At 36.2% G+C, this 18,534-nt stretch overlaps 1 protein-coding gene across 1 annotated transcript in view; it reads left to right on the top strand.

Moving 5' to 3' along the window:
• The window catches only part of RP1 (RP1 axonemal microtubule associated), a 205,012-nt gene that overhangs the window by 23,866 nt on the left and 162,612 nt on the right, over window positions 1-18,534 (top strand). The gene's annotated exons all lie outside the window — the stretch shown is intronic.

Raw genomic sequence — 18,534 nt, 5'->3', positions numbered from 1 at the left:
TGGAAACATTTTTTTTAGACTTAGGTCAAATATGTGAATATTCCACCTTTCTGACTTTTCACCTTTTGAGGACAAGCTACAGAAGAAAAGACAGTTTGTTGTTCCAGTTGAAAATTTACTAACAATTTGTAGTGTTGAGTATAAACAAAAACCTGATTTAAAACCTGTCATTAAACCAAGAGCCTGTATCATGCACATTTCTGCTTTTGGGAAGAAGAAAACAACATATGACAGGAAAATCGAAGTATTCATTACAATATTGGGGAATGTACACACACTGTCTCAACAAGTGCAGTTTCATACCTTTGATACAATGGAAAAATATGCACTTAAAAATTACATTTTGGCTCCTAGCAACTTAAGGGGTTTGGATCAATCTTGACTATCTTATTCAGACAAAGCAAATCCCAGTTTTTGTAGTAACGAAGTGGAAACTTAATGGAATTTTTTTTTTCTGTGTAATTCTTTCACACCTAAAATGATTGTCAGTGTTGCACTTCTGCTGAAATCTCAGAACATTAGATTTACTTTATTACACCCTTCTCTTGATGAATGAGAAATTCAAAGCATATCTGCAGCTACACTTTCAGACAGACGTTTTGTTTGAAGTGTGTTTTATAACTTATAGGCGAACTTAAGCCAAACCAAAATATATTTTGTGGTTTAGCTCGTGACATTAAACTGTTGGCCTCTCTAGCATGGTAAAATGGAAAGAAATAAGGCTATGAGCATTTCATAACAAGGAAGAATGCCCACTAGGACAGATGGCTTACTTGTGTTCAGATAACATTTTTTTTTTTGAAGCAGCACGACACATATTAGCTTAGAGGATGCATATTCTTTGCTTTCCTGTTAGTCTTTCCAAACCTAGCAGATCCAGGATTTGAATGTTCATTAACCTTGTTGCATGAGCTGCTCAATTATCAGTCTTTAAAGGATGGGGCTGCAGTTATTCCAGAGAAAAATGAGAATCAAAGTGTTGTAGAGTTGCCTGCAGATTGTTTAATGATGGCTTCAAAATAACAACAAGGGTAGAGAAAAACTAATTAGCTAATTTATTCAGATTCTGACACAGCTTTTGTGCTGTTTTCAGTCTGAGCTCTGTGGTCCTTAAATTCCAACAGCTGTTATACAGACTTATATCCCATGACAAAGCCTATCCTTGTCTTTTGCAGGATTAAAAACTGTGAGTGAGCATGTGTTAGATATCTAATGTCCTTAATTCATGATTTTGTGTGCTAAAACCCCCAAGCAATAGTACTCGTAACAAACGCTGCTGCCCTTTGCACCTTAGTTTACTTGCTGTGTGATTAGGGTTTACAGTAAATTTTAGAGAGGATTATTTGGATTTCTGGAAACAGTCTAGCCAGTAGACAATTGCTGTCTCTGATATGCCAATGTCAGTTTGAAAGTTTTTGCATTCCAATCCTCTGTCCAGTGTCACCCTGTGGAAAGATGTTGATAGGTAACTCCAGCAGCAGTGGAGAGGAAGAATCTCTTTCCTTTCCTTGAGACAGCTCTTGCTTTTTGGCTGTTTCTGTGCCCCTGACACCTTAACCCTCACCTGATACATTTGCAACAGAAAAGGACACGTGAAAATGTTGTTTTGCCTCTAGACTGTTGCCTAGATGAGGATAAACAAGTAATGCCTTAAAGCAGAAGGCTCTGCTGTGCTGGTGGGATTACTTAAATTTTTCCCCCCCCAGGTGGGAGTAATTTCATTACTTTTTGCAATGAAATTGTACTTGTTGGCTTTCTGTCACTGAAAGGGATAAAAATCCTGGGAACAAAATTTACTTGGTATTAGTACATATTTAGTATGTGAAAGATATGTTTCCAAATCTAAAGATAGAAGGAAAAAGTAAAAGGCAAACCAATTCACAGTACAAGAAAGACATGGACCTTCTGACATGAGTCCAGCAAAGGGTCACAAAGGTGATTAAGGGATTGGTGGAGCATCTAATATTCAAAGAGAAGCTGAGACTTGGGTTTGTTTAGCCTTGACAAAAGTCAGGGGAATATTGTTAATGCATATAAATAGCTGATGGGCAGGGAATGAAGAAAGCGAAGCCAAACTTTTCTTCAGTTGTACCTAGAAAAAAAACCACAAAAACACCACCAATTGAAATACAGGAAATTGCACTGAAACATAAGAAAATCCTATTTTAATGTGACAATGGTGAAACACGAGCACAGGTTGCTCAGAGCCAGTGGTGTCTCATCCTTGGAAGTATTTAAAAGCCATCCAGACATGGTTCCAGGCAACCTGCTGTGGCTGGTGCTGCTCTGAGCTGTGGGTTGGATTAGGTGACCTCCAGAGCCACTTTCCTACATCAGCTGCTCTGTGATTCCAAACAAACTGTCCTGATAGTCTGTTGATCCTGATCTGAATGGACACCAATATATGCTTGTTTATGCGTCTTAAGAGGCACTTGTAACAAATAAATGAATTTTTGATGCACAGGTGATTTAGTCTGGATATTAAAGGACTAGCTGGTACTTGCTTTCCTTCTTCCTATCTGTCTTCCTAAAGAATGATGTTCTTTATTCTGTAAGTCAGTGCCTTTGACAGTGTGCTCTAACCTAATTTTGCATCTGTTTTAAAGTAATGATAGGCTGTAACTGCTTTTATAAAGCAAGAATTTTCACAGCATTCATAATATTTGAGAAATGGGTCTGTGCTGGGATCTTGAGTGTTAGAAAGCTCTAATACTTCCAGAAGCTTATAAGATCTGTGTTTGTGTTATGATGTTCACATGTAGAATCATAAATATATTTGCAGCTGTGCAACGTGAGTTTCTAAAGTCATCCTCTAAAGTTTAACTGTCAGCTTAACCTGAACAGATGCAAAAAGAATTTTTTCTTTCTTGCCTGGCTTGAAACCCAGTATGATCATTCATGTGAAGCAAGTAAATAACTATTTGCATTACATGTAGTTAAAGAATAATATACCAATTAATTCTGAAAACTGAGCCTGCAGTTCTATATCTGTGTCACAGAAATATTAATTCTCTTGAAGCCAACATTCCTTCACAGGCCAAGTCAGAGTGAAAACCACATGAAAAATGTTGAAGGGTGCAAGTGAGTACACTGGGAAGTGATTTATCTCAGCAGGGAGGGAGCTAATCTCTTTCCAGTTTTTGTCTGGAAATTGATGGGTTTATTTCACAGATAAGGCTCTGGCATCAAAGACAAACTGAAAAGAGGCACTGCAAAAGGCTTATGGGTGTGGACAGTATTAGTTTTAGCACAGGAGCAAATTTTGTCATCAGTTATAAATATCTTGATGAAGTTAAATGATATGAATAATTTTTTATGACATTTCAAAGGTATCCCTTTTTTTAGCTGTTCTCTCAGTCTGATATTAAAAGCAAGAGCAAATACAAAATGACAAATGAATGAATTATAATTTTCAGATTAATATGTTTTGAGCTTGTCCTTGCCAGAGGTTGGGGCTGAGACAGAAAATTTCCTGAGCATTGTACAACCTAGAGCATTTTGCAATTGGATGTATCCCAGAAATACTGCAAACTTTATGCTTTAAAAAGCTAGTCTCATTCTTAGATGTTAATAGAGAGCTCTTGAAAGCACTAGCTTAAATTCACTGTTGGTACAATTGGTTTTACTCAAATCTCTCATTTTTAGAAAGAAACAGCAGGATTCCACAGAAAAATTGAAATGGGCTTGTTTTCCTTGTACAAATTTTTGCATCAACATTTCTCTTTGCTGAAGTTAACTCACTTTAGCTTTGCCTGCCTAGAATGGACAGGGTTGCTCCCTCATGTCACAGTTCTCTCAGGATTTGTTGGTTTTCTTTCTGTACCTTGTTTTGAATTTTTAACCCTTTCTTTTGTGGATATTTAACTATGCTATAGAGTTTCTGTTTTAGGACACTAATAACAGAACAAAAGCCTAGGTAATGCAATGCTACTACTTCTTCATAAAGTTTGGGAAAAATATACCTTTTTCTTTGTATTTGTCCATTGACTTCACATTCTGAACTGAGCAGGATGTAGTGGCTAAATTTGATTTTTAGATGGGTACACATTTGTTATGCAGTGACCTCATTTGACCTTAAGCTCAATTTTCTTCAAATAGAAAAGGTTGCCTTTTAAAATTTAATTATATTGGCTAATTACTGACATCGATGTGAGGAGGAAAAGATTCAAGCAGTGATTTGACACATATTTTGTATAAAAGAGACTTTATTTACTCTTTATCTTAATCCTTTGGACAATGTGCAGTAATAATTTTAAAGAAGTACACTTAATACTGAATAATGTTTGTTGCCTTTCTTTTGAGCATCTCTGTTACTACACCTATGCACTCCCAAAGTAATTTTGGGAGTTTTGGGGTTTTTTTACTTTTTGATGCATCAGCAGTACTGAGCTGCTTGTAGACATTTGTTGAACAGCATGATTATAATATCACAGAAAGATCCACTTCTTCTTCTGTTGTTGCAATTTGCTACAAGTTCTTGGGCTTTTAGGAGAGTAAGGCCAACCTATGTCAGCTGCCATGTGGCAAGCTCCCAGTTATTTAGTTTTTATATTCTAGTTTTAAATATTAAAAAAACCAACATTTACTTTTTAAGATGTGATCATAACACTGATTGTCCTGTCAAATTCAAATCATGGCCTTTTCTCATCATACAAGAATTTTTGACATTTCAGTTGGGGTTTTTTCCTCATTTTCTGTGAATCCAGAGTTAAAGTCTCAAAAGAGGGGGAAAAAATTGGGCACCAACCAAGAAAAAAGCAGTTAAAAATATTTCGTTTAAATGGTTTGATTTGTTATTTTGATTGTGATCTTTTCTTATTTTACCATTTTAAACATATGTTAAGTTTCTAAAATAAAAGTGTCTTTTAACTAAAGAACAGAAACTTCATTTAGAAAATACAGAATAAGTTGTTTTAGAGATTAATGTATATTTTTCTTAGCATGTTAAGTACTGGAATGCATTGAATCAAATTTCCTCTGAACAGTTTCAGTTTAGACAACTGAGTTCAAAACCCTTGGTCACAGTATTAGTTTAATTTACTTGAATGGGATTACTTGGGCAAAGGACACAGTTTGTGTTAGTTTGTGGACAGGTTGTCTGAAATCAACCAGTACCAAGGGAAATATTTCTCTGACAAAAGACTTCCTATTTTAAGAGTGAGGATTTCAGCTCTGAATCCTTTGAAGATAATGAAAGCAAAAAGTATTTTCAGCCTCATTTGTCCCTTATCTCCATCTGCTGCTAGCAGGCATTGTGTATAGAAAAGGAATATTTATGAGGCAGTAATTCTCATGAAACACCTTGATTTTCATCTAGACGAACTGCACAAGCCAGGAGATGCAGTTTCTGAATTCAGGGATCTGTGTTCCTCCTGGGGAGCAGCAGTGGGTTAGCCACTGCTAAGAGCCAAACACCCACCCAGCTGCTCACCCACTCCTCCTCAGGGGGCAGGGGAAGAAAACAGGATGAGGAAACTGGTGGGTTGAGATAAAGTTAGAGAAACTGCATGCCAATTACTGTTGTGAGTAAAAGAGCCCTGAATTGGGGAAAATGAATTTAATGTATTTCCAATGAAAATAGATTCAGGTAGTGAGAAAAAAAGGCAGCCAATAAAACAATCTTCTCTCTCCCTCTTCCAGGCTCAATTTCACTTCTCTCAGATCCTGCCACCCATCCCACAAGCAGTACAGTGAGGGAGAAGGAACGGACGCAGTCAGTCCCTAGCACATCGTCTCAGTCTCTCCTTCCATCTGATACCTTTCCTCTCCTCTACTGTGGGTCCTTCCATGAGCTTGCAGTCCTAGAGGGAAAAAACCGCCAAGGCATGAGGTCTTGCCAGCCCTCATTCAGATCTTTGCTTCAGTGTGGGCTGTTCAAGGGGCTGCAGGGGAGTTCCTGCTCCAGCATCTGTAGCACGTCTCTCCTTCTCTTGCATTGGGGCTTACACTGCTTCTTCTCACTCCCTTTTTTTGCTTCCTCCTCTGCCTGTCCAGTTTTTTTTGTTTGTTTGTTTTCTTAAATGTGTTATCACTGATGTGTGAACATGATGGGTTCATCTGTGTCCTGTGTTAGGTCTGTTGGAGCTGACAGGAATCAGCTGTGTCCAGCACAGGGCAGCCTCAGCCTCCTCCCATCCCTCCCTTTATCCCCCCTGCTAGCAAAACCTTGAAATGGACAACCCATGCATGAGCGTGTCTGTCTGCAACCCTGACAATAAGTGCTTTTAAAAATAAACCGGGGAATATATCTTTGCTATATGATATGAAAGGTAACAGGGTTTAAAACATCTGAGGAAGTAACAAAACTTTGACCTTGACAGAATAAAAAAGCCCTTTCACTATCTTATAACAGTTTGTCTATCATCTGTCTGTCTATCATCTATCTATCTATCTTCTATCATCTACCATCTATCATCTATCTATCTTATTCTGACTACACATATATAAACAATTTGGTCCTTTTACAAAGACTGTTATTACTAGGTATTAAAAATGCTTTTTGAAAGCAGATCACTTATGAGTCATTATCCCTTCCATGATTCTGTTCTTCAGCTCTGAGATTTACACTTCTGTTCCCACTTGAATTGACAACAGAAACAAATACGTCTTGTGTATTTCTATAGTGCGTGCAATGTGATGGGGAGCACATACAATATGGAATGAAACTGAATTATTGATGATAGATGAAAGATAAAACAAAATATATCAGTTCAACAAAGCTCTGATGTATTTAAAATTAAGAAAATGCACAACTGCATTGGAGAAGGACAAAAAACAGTGGTAAAATTCAAGCAAAATAATGGGAATTAAGGGCCTGATGGTATGTGCATGTGTGGAGAGGACTTGGGTATGGTTTTTGTTTGCCAAGCTGGTAGAAATGGCCCTCACAAATAAAAATGAGCCTATTTTGAATTGGCTCCTTTTGTAGTTGTACAGACATATAGCAATTAGTACTCTTTCATCTTACCTTCTTGTTTCTGCAGCTATTTTAGGTTACATCTTGACAGGGAACTATTTTTTGAGTTGGAAACAAGTTTGTTGTACTTATTGCAGTGTAAACAACTTAATGTATGTTAGGAATTATCTCTCAATTTATATTTTCAGTCTGAGACTATCCTAGGAAAATCTGCAATTTAAGGGATATCAGTGGCAATAAAAAGAAATCAGTATCTAAATGAAAATTTGTTTTTTAACCCTGTAGTAGGGTCTTACCAAAATTATTTTTCATCTCCATTCCCCTCAGTTTCTGAAAGGAGAAAAAAGTTAAGGACTACTATTCAGAAAACACTCTGAACAAAGCATACTACATTTTATTTTTCTCTGTAGTTCAAAAATGCGAAGGGAGTAACTCAGTTCAGCTTGAAGTTATACATCTTACAAAAATGATGCAATGACTTTAATAGCCTCTGATATCATCATAAGTGCATGGATGATGTGGTGTAACATGTACTGTGTTTTTCAAGCGCCAAGTCTTCATTCCAAAAGCAAAAATTAAGCCTAAAATAACACTGAACCACTAAGACAGTCTAATTGCTAAGAGACAGTTCGCGTGACCAGATTATAGTGTGTCACTTCTTTTTACATCAGTCTCTTCTAAGTAAACAGACATCCTTCAGCATCTGAGTATTTCCCTGTGGCAGTCTGCTAAGAAAAACATGAGAGGAGGCCTATCCACCATGACTCTTTCCGCTGGCTGTGATTTATTTGAAGTCACAGGGATTGCTTATCTGCCCAGATAGAGCCGCGGAGCCTGCGCCTGCCCGCTTGCTCCGAGTGGAGGACCCATTGTTCTGTCACGCCACTGGAGAGATTGCCAAGGGTTGGCCTGGGCTGGTGACCTTATCAGAGGTGGTTTTGCAAAAATTTACTGGTTTGTTTCAGCAACGTTCAAAAGATTTTCTGCGAGCTGCTTTCTTTTCTTGACACGTTCCAAGTGAAAGCCACAAGGATTGTGATTCCAAGCAGAGGTTGCTCCAGAGGGGTTTTTATTTTTTTTTTCCCAATTTTTTTTTATTTTTTTCTGAGGAGTTTTCTATTTTTTTCCATTCTCTAAGGCCTTGTGCTGTCTTCTGATTCTCCGAAGACAGTGATGGCTGTGCCTGCAAAAAGCTAGTGTCAGCTGCTGCTCTTCTGAAGAAAAGTGTAACTGCATAAATATGCCTTTAGAATTCTATGGAAGCATGGCCAATATTTTACTATATTAAGCATGCCTTTTTTGTCACTGTGATAAATTACCATTACCAAAAGGTTTCAAGAATTGATCTGAATATATTTCTCTGATTCAACATCCCTTTAGACAGTATTAGATTTATATAAGAACATTGTTTTCCTTCAGTATGGTCTGAAAATCTGAGCACTTTTTCTTAATTAGTGTTTGAAATTGTCCAGGAATTAAGGAACAGTAACAAAAATTAAATCATTAAAAATTTGTCATTTTTTAATTTGGAAAATAATTTGAAAATAGATACTGCTCGATATTCAGTTGAGTGAAGATAACAGCATGAACACATTTCCCAGCACAATATATTGTAGCTGTAACCTGAAGGGGAGTGGGGTGTCTGAACATACCTCCTTTCCAGTTGAGGCCACATTCACAGAATCACAGAATGGGTCAGGCTGGAAGGGACCACAGCAGGTCATCAGGTCCAACCTCCCTGCTCCTACAGCACATGGCACAGGATTGCATCCAGATTGAGCACCTGGGTGAGGGAGAATCCACAACCTCTCTGGACAATCTGTTCCAGTGCATGGTCACCTGCACAGCAGAGAAATTATTTCTTATATACAGCTGGAATTTCCTGTGCCTCAGTTTCTGTCTGTTGCCTCTTCTATTGGTTGACACCCCTGAGAAGAGCCTGACGCAAAAACTAACAGTTGATGGGAGAAAGGATTGTTTTGTTTGTCTTAAGTGAAGAATAATAATAGTAAGAAGAAGGAAGCTTGAAAACATGTCAGCTTTCTGCTGCAATGGAGCAGCAGGAGCAGAAAATTTATAAACTTGTATTGACAGCCAGGCCCTGCCATCATTCCCCTCTCATTAGTTCTTAATGATAGGTGATACATTGTCTTCTGAGTTAACTCATCTGCTTTTTCTTGGCTTTGTGATATTTTATTAGTGGAGAAACACCACAAGGACCAGTCTGGGGCTCAGTCTGATGAACAGATCCTTTCCATTAAATGGGAAATGGACAGATCCATTCCATTAAGAATTATATGTATTAGATTTTATCTGTGTCAAGCACAGAGTAAATTATTTGACTAAATTTGCTTAAGAGATAAAATAAAAAGATAGTGGGTCACCTATTCTTTAACTTTGCCAATGAATGTTTTTTTTTAAAAAAAAATAAAATTTTTATATTTTATCTAGTATCAGAGTCTCTCATGATGAGACTTTGAGTAATCTTTCTCATATTTTACTGAAAGAACTTGGAAACAGCAATGATGCTTTTTACCACTCTGTGGTCATATATTCATCTCACAGACTTCCTACTAGAAAATACTTCTATAGCTTTTGGTAATTTAATTATAAACTCATTAAAAATTAATAACTTCAACAAAAATATTTTATTAAATAGAAATTACATAATTTTGCTAGCGAACATTTAATTAAAATTAAGTAGTAAGTCATGTTTATGTATAATATTTAGTCAATATCGCTGTGTGTAGAAAAATTTTATTGGAAACATTTGCGGCTTGATTTAGACAAGAGGAAAGATTGATATATGGAAAATTGGTGGTGATAACAGCTAATATGTTTTGATTATTTTTGAAGCAGGTAGACATTGCCTTTCTATTTTTTATTGAGTATAAAAAAAATCTTTGTCAATCAAATGTCACTTTTTAGCATTATTTGAGATTAGAAATAAACACTATGACAAAATTATAATGCAGAAATAGAGGCTGGAAATCTTCACAAAAAAAAAACCTCATGCATCTAATTGGCTCAAAATGATATATATACACATATACATATACATATATATATATATATATATATATATATATATAAAGATCCTTTGATAAAACACCAGTTCAGCATATGAGGGAGTTTAAAGGAATGGACTTCCAAACCAAAATAAAATGAAAGGGAAGCAACAGGTCTAGCAATATGCAAGAAAAACACCAGAAAATGACCATTTAATCTAGAAGATATAAAAATAACTGAAGATATTTGAGTAGAGCTTCTCTTTGGGTGCAGGTGTGTATTTGTGTATCTACACACACCCAGTTAGACATAAACATGCATATGCAAAAATACCTACCTAAAATATTTATATGTAAGTGAGAGTAAATGCAGAAAGGGAAAACCAAGTCTCTTGGAGAGCTAGAGTAACAGAAGTGGTAACTGAGTTCAGCTTTAAATCTCAACATGGGAATCCTGGGTTGGTACTAGGAACATATATTTGGTTCCATTTTTCACTTCTAATATCTGTGTGACAGCCAAATAAAAGTCAGTAGTACTTGTATTTTCTCAGATCTTCTTGCTTGTACCAAGAGTTAACCCAACTGATCTAGATTTTACTGGGGATAGAGGCACAGTGATACAGTGGCTGGAGGTAGATGGGTTGTCTCATCCAGGCATGCTCAGATTTGAGTTGGATATTTTGGCTTCTGAATCCTGGGCAGAAACAGAGCCTTTAGATGTGTGTGTGTGTATGTCTATATCTGACACTATTTTTATGTCTGTCAAAGAAATGGGTATCTAAACCAAGGCTTAAAATTAGGTGTGTCTTGTCACTGGGCATTTGTAGCTGTGGAGTCTGTTGTGGAATTAGATGTTGTGCACTCATCAGTCTGTTCTGATACAGAACCTAGACAGGAGGAGGAGCACTGAGCTGGTTCAATGACTTGCAGGCTTAGATATATGGATTTAAATCCTTGCTCTAAATCAGGCACTGAACTAGAACTCTGGAGTGGAAAGAGAGCTTTTCAGCTACTAGCCAGAGGAATGGGGGAGAGCAACAGCTGTCTGCCCAGGCTGTGAGAGAGGATGGCCAGGTTTCTTCAGGCAAGATTGGCAAAGCAGTGACGAGTTTTGCGTTGCACCAAAGATAAGACATTAAGCAGCTTAGTGTTGTCAGAGCTGGGATAGCTGTACACGTGCCCAGCAGCAGAGCTGTACTGTTAGCAATTTGGGAGCCTCAGGAGCCTGGGCACCTGCAGGAGTAGGCAGCAGATCAGAGCAAGTGTTTGAAGATGTAATTTTTTACTTTAAAACTTTAATTTTGTAAGAGGCAAAACTGTAAAATATCTAAGCCGTCAAGGAAATAAGACCAGATCCTAGCAAAAGATTTTATTATATCCTCTGGAAGGAACCAAAAGGTCTGTCCCTCATAGTCTTATGCTGCTGGAGACTAGTTTATGCTTCACAACATCTTCACAAAATAGGAAAGCTGGCAAGGCCATTGCAGGGAATTTCAGGTAGACAAACTGAGGCAAATGGCAAGGTAAGGTGATAACAACTTAGCCAAGGAAATCCTGTGCTGCCTGCTTAATCTTTTCTTTGGCCATGCTCTTTGGGACATGCAAAGAATAATAGTTATAAATTAACAGATTGTTAAGAAATACAAGGAAGGTAAAAAATCATGAAAAAAGATTGTGTGACAACCCTAGCTGTCTTAATAAGTGAAATTTTCAGAAAAACATTAAGATTTTATGACCAACATAGTAAGAAATCAATCTTTAATAAGTTGACATCACTGATTTGATTTGCAATTAGTTGTAACATGGTTTTTTTTACAAATCATGGTGTTTTGAGGTTGGTTGTACAGATGACTGCATTATTAATTTGGTGAAAGAGCTGTGAGGGTCATGAAAGCAAATATTCAGGGAAGAGAAGAAATTTTAAAAATGTTGTAAAAGAAGAAAACTAGGGGTATGGAAAAAATTCTAGTCACTTTTTGTCCTGTTTAAAGAATTTGAGCTCTGTAGGCATTCACATATCATTGCAGTGACTTGTGTAAATGTAATGCAAACAAATAAGAATACAGTCTAGGATGGCTCTTTTTTCCAGATGTTCACATTCAGAAAAAATGAGAACATGGCTGACCCTTCCCTTTGATTAGTATAAACTACATAGCAGAAAATAAATGTAGATGGTTCAATACATCTGAGGCAAGAAAATAAGGAAAATTTATCTGAGAATGGTTATGCATTTAAATCTGAGATAGGCTATACATTCCAGAATTAAATTCTAACTCACTTAAAGATGATGGGTTAATTTGTAGTTCTGGAAGGCCAGGCATTTCCCAGAGCAATCTGTCTACTGAACACAAATGTGTATTCAGATTTGAGTTAAAATGTAGTGGTGGTCAAAAACCAGAACAACTCAAACAGGAGTTTTTCAGTTCAGCTAACCATTCAGGCAGAGTTCTCTTAAAAGCAGAGCTTTGTCTTTACTTTGTTTTGTTTTCCTCCACAGAGGAATACTTTTTTTCCTCATTTTGCATCCTCAGCTGTTGGTTATCAAATCTCTGTTGGAGAATTTAATGAATAAAAGTCTGTGAGGATTAACTTGATAAGAAGTTCATGTATATCAAACAGTAAAATGCTGTTGTAATGTGATGGTTCAAAATCTTATCAGTAGTAACATATTAATAGTGCCACATTTTTTGGAAAGCTTTGCTGGAAAGGATGTAAACAGTCTGGGCATACTGAAGGGAACTTAACCCAGACCCCTGCTTCTAATGTGATAATTTCCTTTTTAGCTTGATAGCAGTTTCCTAATTCCATACCTTACTGAGCAGTCCAATTAAAAAAAAACCAAAATGAAACAGAAATATAAGAGGTTGCAGGGACTTGGAAATATAAGGCACATTATCAGCATTTTCTTGGGGCAGGAGATCAACAGTAATAGTTTAACTGGTGTAGCAACTGCTCTTTCTGAAGTGACTCACTGGTGAATGATAAAAGCACTCGAGTGCTAACTGCTGCTCCATATGGCTCGACTTAAACAAAGGGTGTCATTCAAGGGCACCAGGATTGCCAGGCAAGGAAGTCCTCATCACACACAGGGCTCTGACCCTGCTCCCACTCAGGATAATGCTGCAGAAAAGGCTGCTTATGTTTCTCAACCTGGGATGCTGGTTATCTGCTAATGAAAAAATGTGAATGTAATTGCTAACATACTGTTTCTTCCTCAGGCGTCATTTCTTAGGTATGGCGGTCTTGAGAAACACTGAGGACCTGTAGAAGGAGGTGGAAAGCCTAGGTTATATTTAAGTACTTTAAACATTTATTCAGTTCAGTTACTGAAGCAAAGTCCATAGAAAGGCAGGAGTAGTTGCTCAAAATCAGGATGTGTAGTGATAAAAGTTCATTTATTTGAATATACAATATTTGTTCCAGTTATTTTGATGCTGTATTTTTCTGGTCTCATACAAAGAATTTTGGAGTCGGTTAGAAACTTTAGACTAGAAAACATCCACTTGAGCTTTGGTTCAGCCCAGGTAGGGCTGAACTCAGCAGGTTATGTTTCCTTAGGGTGCTGGACTCAGGCCTTTAGTCTCATAGAATGGTGCTGCAGGCACTGGACCTCCAACTGGCCGTGTCTCTTGCACCGCCTTCCTACAGGACAGCCTTTGGAAAACAAAAAAAAACAACCTCCCACTGATGCCTGGGGGTCATTAGTGTAGATCCTTTGTACTTATCTGGCACGATGTTTACAAAGAGCCAAACATGTCCTTTCTTCTTTTTGCTTCTTTTCAGTGAGAGAAGAGACCTCTCACTGAAACTTAGTGGCAGTCTCACAGTGATATGTTCCTAATTTCAGTTATTGCCCAGTAAGTAACCCTTAAAAAATAGGACCAAGAGGGATATTGAGTGCAATTAAGTGCAACATTTAGTATCAGAATATAGAATTGAAGGTGTTTTGGAGATAAACAGGCTTGTAATTTAAAAGTGAGAATGACAGCAACTCAGAAAAATTGTAAACATGCTTGCCATTACAATTTTAGTCAGTGATATGTTTTCTCATGTGGCCTGATTTTGCTTGCTTCAATTTTCTGGACTAATTTTATATTCACTCATTTTTCTTTTTGAAAGGTGTATATATATGAAGAACAACTGTTGTCCAGATATTAAGGCTAAATTCTTATTGCAAAATTTTAATAATTCTATGAATGTCAGACAAGTTGCCCACATGAATGGATGAAAGGTGTTTCTGTATCAATATTGATTGCTTTAGAGCAGTGATGATTTTTTTGTGACTTGTTAGCTTTAAGCCTGAATAAAGCATAATTCTACTGATGCTATTTTTACGATAAAGTTGACGATTTCTTCTATCTTTTCAGAATATATGAAGTTTTTGTAGTACAAGAACAAATGCAGTGGACCTTTAAGTTACATACATCTGGACAGAAACTTTGCAAGCCTTTTGAAGTCCTGGAGACATAAGAGGCATTTACACTGTCAAATGGTGACACTTGATTGTCATCTTTACCAGGCCCCAGCAGCATGATCTCTTGAGTCCCCAGTTGTAGTGACACTCAGAAGTCACTGATGGATTAGCTGTTTATTGAAAGTGTCTTTGCATGCACTGGAACATTAATGAGGGTAGCAATGATGTTTTAAATCCTATGCTGTAGGGAAATCCAACCCAATATCAATTCCTGTTACAAGCAGTTTTAAGACACCAGAATAGAATTTGCACTTGTTTGTCTTCTGAACAAGTGTAAACAACAGAATACCGACTAGAATACAGGCACAACAGCTAAAATAGATTAAGGACCACAATAATATATTCATATATTACTATAAAAAGCAATGTTTATAGCGAAATATCTGTGCAACATTATAATTTAATCTTTGTTTGTACCTGTGTATCTTGTGAAAGTGGAACTGAAGTGGTATTTTGCAGCATCACTAAATGTTGAATTCTCTACTAAGGAGACCAGTTAAAAACTCATTACAGCATGTAGTAGTAGTGTTTACTGAGAAGTGTTTTTGTTACTGTTCTAACAGCTAGTTTTGGGAGCTTGGTGTAATCCTGATTAAGCAAAGAAGCTCCAAATCAGATTATACATCTGGTGGCAATTAGATGGAACACTTACCACCTGGGAACATAGTATTTCCACTGAAAAAAGAAAAAAAAATCCCACATTGCAGGGCATAACTAATATTATACAGTTAAACATAATCCTCCTATCTCTTCCTGAACTATATTCACACACATTAATAGTCATGGCCTTTTTTCCAACACGAAGAATGCTATAAAGAATGCCTTATGGATCACAAAACTCCTTCAGATTGTCATGTTTTACTAACTATTGTTAGAGAAATTCTGGAACTATTTTCATTGTTATCTGAATAGAGAAAAATATGAGAGAATCTTTAGCACAAAGAGAATCAACCTGAGGAAGTGAATGAATGAAAACAAGGGATATCTAATAATTAGAGATAGTTAATAGTCTCAGAAGGTGAGTGATAGAAACTCTATTTTTAGTATATTAAAATTTTTTATCACTTAAGGATTTAGTTTGGATAATAAACCTACTCTGGCTAGACGGTAGATTAGATAACTCACATTCCCCACCCACATTTTTATTTTATGTGGTTATGTGACTTTCTTGAGCAATCTAAGTAAATAGAAAGTTATACAAATGAAATATTTAATAGGTAAATAGTGTTTTAACATCATATAAGAGGACTTGCTGGATGAGATGTTAGACATTCTGCTCTGAACAGTGGCTGCTTGTGGTGAACCTGGTCTGGTGATTCACATTAGCTGAGATTAAGCAAGTGGATTATGATGTTTTTTCCAGGCTGAACATACTTGGAATAAGACTAAGGATGTTGTTTCATGCGGCATAGACAGCCACATGTACAATTTATAAATCTCTGAAAACAAACTATACTCTCTTTTATTTACATAGGACTGTGGGTGAGTATGATAAAATTGTATGCAATGCTTACCAGCTCTATGGCATTGAGGGTATTATGTATTTAGAACAAAGTGTTCCACTTAGTGTCTTTATAGAATTTGGCTTTGTGTGTAAACACTGCATGAATAGTTTTGTTTATAGAATGCAGGGAAAAGATGAAGTTCTGTTTTCTTTTCTTGGAGAATAAATTTCTCAACATTTTAGTTGCAGAAATATCTTAATAGGCATCCTATTTCATGTAATATCAGCTATTTCTTAATTTTAGAATATCATTTAAGTATGAAAATTGGTTGTATATTTATGATTAAATTAAGGTATTTTGTGGTGGCGCATAGTATGAAAAAGACTTCTACAATAAGTTGATTGTTCATTGTTAAAATGTTTTCTCTTTATAAAATGTAACTATAAGGAATCTTAAAAATGCAGAAGCAATTTTTGCTATTAAAATTAATGCTAGAAACATGGTGTGCTGTATACAGGTATATCATCCATCTTGCTAAGGAAAACTTATCTTTCTTAGTTTTGTGCATTGAAATTATTTCATGTTTATACTGGAAAGTGTGCTTTTTTCTATCTTGGTATGTATATTTCCTCTTTGTCTCGGATTTCAGTACTTCCACAATGTCAAGACTAAATTTAATAATTATCTTAATGTGAAATATGTTGTATTTCTCTTTCAAATGTTGATGCTTATGTAACTGAATGTTTCGCACAAGTACAAATATCTAGAACGGCTTCTGAGATGCTAATTCCAAAGTGATTAACGTCAGTGGTCTCATGAGAAAATCCACCTATCTTATCTCTAGTAAGAGTGAATAATCAAGTCACACAGATGAAATTCCACTTCATTTTCACAAAGTGTTAGAAGTACAGTAGAGAGTAGCTGAGGAGCAGTGTCTGTTCATTTCTCTCTCTGGCCAGTGTTGACAATAACGCTTTTTCTGCAGAGATCCTGGACTGGACTCTCAAACTCCAGTCTTGGCCAGCTGAAATGGAGCAGTATGACATTCAGTTCACTGAAGAACTTCTGTCATTGCTGCTTTCACTCCAGCAGAACATTTGCTCTTCAAAGAGAGTAGGAAAGTTTGTGTTTATAGATTTCCTCTAGGCGTATCCAGCTAAGCAGAATGACTCATGCAGCACAAAATGTCTGGTTCAAGTTGTGTCCCTAGTCTAAACTCACCTGCCAATCTCTCAGTATAGAAGTATAGTGAAAATTTACTCAGCTTAATGAGTAGATATGTCAAAAAAGATGAACAACTGTAGCTGCCAGTGGTTCTAGTTGAAGTGGAGCTCCTCCCTCCTACAGAAAGTAAGCCATTTCACTAGCTGGGTTGTATAAGCTGCTGCTGCCAACCTTGAAAATGTCTGCTTGCGTGCTCCTTAATTAAATGCTTTTTTGTTTTTAATTTTTTAGGCTTTTAAAATTTATTTATTTATTTTAAATGGAATTGTGGTTGTGCAAATCAATCTTAGAGTACATCATTCTGCTGCTGTCCTGTTTGGCTATTTTTTAGTTTTAGCACTTAGCGGAGTGTATTTTACAGCATAAATTGTGTTTCATAAGGAGACATTTCTTCCTGTGTTCTGATCAGTGTTCAAAATAATTAACTCCTAGTGAAGGCAAAACACCTGAGCTGAAGCAGTGCACTATTGCACTTCAGCTGAAGCATTATTGGAAAATCTGTAAGAACACACTAAGATAAATTCTTACCAAATCTGACTTTATTTCAACCTTCACTGTCTTGAAACATAACATTTTCTTATCAATTTCAGAACTGATATATGCAGTATTAAAATAATCAGAATACAGTTTTCCATAGCTTCATTCAAACAAATAAATGCTAGCCAGAGATTGTTCCATTATTCAATATGGCAGCTATATTAAGATTACATCATCAAAGAATTTATTTTATTTTGTTGACAAGTATTCCCTGAGACTGCTATGTAGTTTTTCAGTAAGTCTACCAAAACTGTTTCCCTGAGGCTAATTAGTTGAATGTTTTTACCCTGTGTTCCAGTGAAAGCAAGTCAATAATTAAGATAAAGATATTTTAGTCACTTAAAAGGTTGTCATTACAGTAAATATATTTAGATTGGATTAAAATGGAAAGATTGGTGCTCCATTTACAAGCACAAAGACTATCAATATGGTTGTCAGAAATAATTTATTGTTTATGAGCCAAAAATATTTTAAAATATTTAAAAATATTTTAAATTTATTAAAAGTTTTCATTTCAAGGCTACTTTTCCTGAAGAATACCAGAATTTTTTGTGTTTTTTTGAGTGACTTAAAGACTTTCATTTTACTAAAAATGCTTTATTTTGTTAGTAGTTATTTTTTGCTCAGTATAAATGTGGCTGTTGTAGTACATATGTATTGTGAGATATAAAACTTGTCATAGAAAAGCAAATAATATGTCAATTTATGATAAAACTTTAGCACGTGCTTTGGACCTTATTATGGTATAGATTATAGTGCTGTAAATCAGGAGACTTTTCTCTGATTTCCACAGTTTTGCCTTGGTTTGAAACTAGTATATAAGATCAGACTGAGTTGCATAGTCTTTCAGTTTAGCTATTTTGGACCAAAAAAGGTTCGTACTAAATTTCTCCCTCCTAGTAAGAACTTTTCTTAAATATCTTAAATGTG

This window comes from Cyanistes caeruleus, chromosome 1, assembly GCF_971803275.1.
Source record: "Cyanistes caeruleus chromosome 1, bCyaCae1.hap1.1, whole genome shotgun sequence".
Classification (NCBI taxonomy): domain Eukaryota; kingdom Metazoa; phylum Chordata; class Aves; order Passeriformes; family Paridae; genus Cyanistes; species Cyanistes caeruleus.
Note: the sequence above shows the minus strand (reverse complement) of the source record. Positions and strands in the feature narration are given on the sequence as shown.